General features: G+C 31.5%; 1 pseudogene; it reads left to right on the top strand.

Moving 5' to 3' along the window:
* Nucleotides 1–2,644: 2,644 nt before the first annotated feature.
* On the top strand, nucleotides 2,645–3,747 carry LOC149408800 (uncharacterized; annotated as a pseudogene).
* The last annotated feature ends 446 nt before the right edge of the window (nucleotides 3,748–4,193 follow it).

Raw genomic sequence — 4,193 nt, 5'->3', positions numbered from 1 at the left:
TTTTAACGCTATGTTTTGGGTAGAATTTAGTATGTTGTTTGAAAAGAAAGTTAAGTTTCGTTCAAATTTTTCGTTAAAATTCGTTCACCCCTACTAGATATCTTCAAACCTAATGCAAATATGAGTGCACTATGAAGTACTTAATTATGCTATTAAAATAACCCTATGAGTCATCGTTTGGGAATAACTAACATAAAGACATTCAGTCAAATTTAAACATTACACTAATTGGGGAAACTTTGCTGGGGTAATAACCATTAATAATTTTTGATATTTTACTTAGAAATCAATTAAGAAATCAGTAAATGAAATTAAAATACCTACCTAGAAATAATATAAATTTATCGTCTGTAAGTGGGCTACCCACAGTTTGATAATGCCTTCAGAGGGCGAAACAGCTGTCACGCGTAATAATAATTACACAGCAGAACTTGTTTAAAAATAAACTGTTTTTATAAACCCAATAATAATATTATTGTATATATAAAAAATAAAAAAAAATGAAGAGTTAGATGTCCCATCCAGTTAAATATAGCACTTGTTTTTGTTGTAATTAAGTTAATTTGTTCTTTATTAAATTTATTCACTTTATCTTGAACACAATTCAATAAATCATCAATTGCCTCCTTCGCAGAATCCATGAATTGATGTGGATTCATATTTTTTTAAAGTAAAAAACACCGTTTTTTTAATAAAAACCTTAATAGGTTCTAGATATTTAGGATAAACTTTAAATTTCGTTATGTTTCACTGTTTGTTAATTGTTTAATTCACTTAATTGTTGTGTCTTATTGTCCTTTTTTCACAAACAATGAAATAGAGCACAGATTCACTTTTTTAAAGTTTGAAAACACACAAACAACACACGATCGTGAAATCAATGTATTCTGCACTTTTTTACTGCTTAAATATAGCTTTATTTGCGTTTATTTCTTTAAATTAGTATGAGCAAGGATGAAACGTCAAGTCTGTAGGTAGATAAAATTATTGTTGATTCAAGATGAAAACTTAGAAATCAGTCAGAAAGCTCCAACACAAATAAATGAAATAGTTTCTAATCAAACCCAATCTAATAATTTAATAAACTTCAATGAAAATTTTACAAAAAAAACTTCATTACTTATATAAATCATCTAGACTTTGATCAACAAAAAGTGATTGATGAATTAATAGTGAAGAATAAATCTGTATTTGCAAAGGACAAATATGACATTGGAAAGGTAAAAGATTATGAAGCACACATTGATTTGTTAGTGGAAAAATATTGCAATAAAAGACCGTATCGTTGCACAATCGAAGATAAAAAAGAGATTGAAAAACGGATTGCAATATTACTAGAAAAAAATATAATAGAAGAATCATATAGTCCATTTGCAGCTCCAGTTACATTGGCTTATAAAAAAGATGAAAACAAAAAATCTAGATTGTGCATAGATTTCAGAGATTTAAATAAAATTGTTGTCCCTCAATCACAGCCGTTCCCGCTTATTGAAGACCTGATGGTAAAAACAAGAGATTGTAAGTTTTTCTCAACACTAGACTTGAACTCAGCATTTTGGTCAATTCCTCTGCGAGTCACAGACAGGCACAAAACTGCTTTCGTCACTCAAGAAGGACATTACCAATGGTCATGTTTGCCATTCGGCTTAAAAACCGCACCAGCAATATTTCAGAGGATAATGTGTAACATAATACGGAAACACAAACTCGGAGATGTCACAGTAAATTACATAGATGACATCCTGGTTTTTTCAAAAACTTTCTCAGATCATGTCAAACATCTAACACAGCTGTTTCAAGCGATTGAAAGTGAAGGCTTAAGACTGAAGTTTACAAAATGCACGTTCGCAGCTGATTCGGTTAAATATTTGGGTCACATAATACAAAATAATTCAGTTAGACCTCTGAAAGATAACTTGATATCAATAAGAAACTTTCCGACCCCAAAAACGCAGAAAAACGTGCGACAATTTTTGGGAAAAATAAACTTTTACCATAAATATGTGCCAAAAATAGCAATAAAATTGGATCCGTTGCATAATCTTTTGAGGAAAGGTCAAACCTTTGATTGGACTATGGCATGCCAAGAGTCATTTGATGAGATGAAACAACTTTTATGTTCTCAACCAATATTGACCATATTTGACCCGAACTTGCCTATACATGTATACACAGATGCTAGTATACTAGGAGTGGGAGCTATCCTAAAACAGCCACAAGAAAACAATGAGGAAAAACCAGTAGCTTACTTCTCAAAGAAATTGAATGAAGTTCAAAAAAGGAAGAAAGCTATATATCTGGAATGTCTAGCTATCAAAGAATGTATTAAATATTGGCAACATCTATTGATAGGTAAGAAATTTACTGTCTTTTCAGATCACAAGCCATTAGAGAATATGAATATAAAATCAAGAACTGATGAAGAATTAGGAGATCTAACATACTACCTATCACAATATGATTTTCAAATTAAATATTCTCCAGGTAAATACAATATTGAAGCTGATTGCCTAAGCAGAAACCCAGTCTTAGAACCAGATGAGAACCAAGATGAGCAATTAAAAGTTATCATCTTAATAAAATTAGAAGATATCTTAAAAGATCAGGTGAAAAATGAGAAGATACAGTGCAGAAGAGATAAATTGATATCGAAGAATAATGTTTATTACAAAAAAGTAAAAAAAAGAGAAAAAATAATTCTATCAGAAAAATTCAGCATAGTATTTATCAAAAATGTTCATACAGACCTAGGTCACATAGGAATTAAACAAATGCAAAAAATGATAAGCTCGTTGTACACAGCAGAAAATATGACAAACAATATAAAGAGAACCTGCGAAAGTTGTTCAGTATGTTTAAAGAACAAATCAAGAGGTCAAAACAAATATGGATTGATGTCCCACTTGGGTCCCGCAACAAAACCTTTTGAAATATGTTCCATTGATACAATAGGCGGTTTTGGGGGTTCACGGTCAACAAAGAGATACTTGCACTTGCTATCAGACCATTTTACGAGGTTTGCATATATTTTGACATCAAGAACTCAAAATGCCAATGATTTCATCAAACTCGTAAATTCCACAGAAACTAATGACATCGGCATGATACTCTCAGACCAATACCCGGGTCTCAATTCTAGAGAATTCAAAAAAAATTTTGGATGAAAAAAATATTCCAATAATTTTTACTGCAGTAAACTCACCTTTCTCAAATGGATTAAATGAAAGATTGAACCAAACACTGGTCAATAAAATTAGATGCAAAATTAACGAAAATGACTCAAAAGTAGCCTGGACAACTATAGCACATAATTGTGTAAAAATCTATAATGAAACGGAGCACACTGTCACAGGATATGCGCCACAGTATCTACTTAACGGCACAGATGTTACGATTTTGCCAAATGAGTTAAAACTTAAGAAGACCGACATCAGTTTGATGCAAGACAGAAAAAAAGCTCTGGAAAATACTATGAAGTCACATAATTACAACAAGATAATTTACAATAAAAGCAGGAGACACTTCAACTTCAACGTTGGTGATATTGTTTTTATGGAGAATGGAAACAAACTTAATAGGAAGAAGCTAGACGAATTGAGAATCGGACCCTACAAAATTATAGAAAAATTATCAAACTCAATTTACAAGATAAACACTGGTCGACAAAAATCAGAATCGAATTTTTTCCACATCTCAAAGTTAACTCCAGTACCTGCATTAATGAACCAAAAAGAGGATACTCAATAGGTTGGGGTTTATTGTCTTCCCTAGGGGGGGAGATGTAAAGAAAAATATAATTTTCTTTAATGCCGAGCTTGTCTCGTCATTTTGGCTGTGTGTGTCGTGGACTGTCACTGGCTGGATGTGCGCCACAGTACCTACACAGTCGAATCAATATTTCGTAATCTATGGTTTAAGACATAGTAAAAATAATCTATGGGTTGTGACATGACAGATTGATGGAAATAATTTGTAATTCCTATCGGGATTGTGATTAAGGAATTGACATACAATTAATAACATTAAATGTCGTTTCTTTCATTACAGGTAATGTTTTGTTACTGAATGCTTTTCTGTATGTAACTCTTGTGAGATTAACAAAATAAACCTCTTCTTTCATTACAGAGAAACTCAATTGTGTTTTAATTGACTGTCATTCAAATCACAAGGAAAATATCATTATATATATATAA

Source organism: Hesperophylax consimilis, unplaced genomic scaffold (assembly GCF_061612785.1).
Source record: "Hesperophylax consimilis isolate HC1 unplaced genomic scaffold, BYU_Hcon_1.0 scaffold_62, whole genome shotgun sequence".
NCBI classification, from domain to species: domain Eukaryota; kingdom Metazoa; phylum Arthropoda; class Insecta; order Trichoptera; family Limnephilidae; genus Hesperophylax; species Hesperophylax consimilis.
The sequence above is the reverse complement of the archived record's forward strand: the minus strand, read 5'-3'. Positions and strand labels throughout refer to the sequence as shown.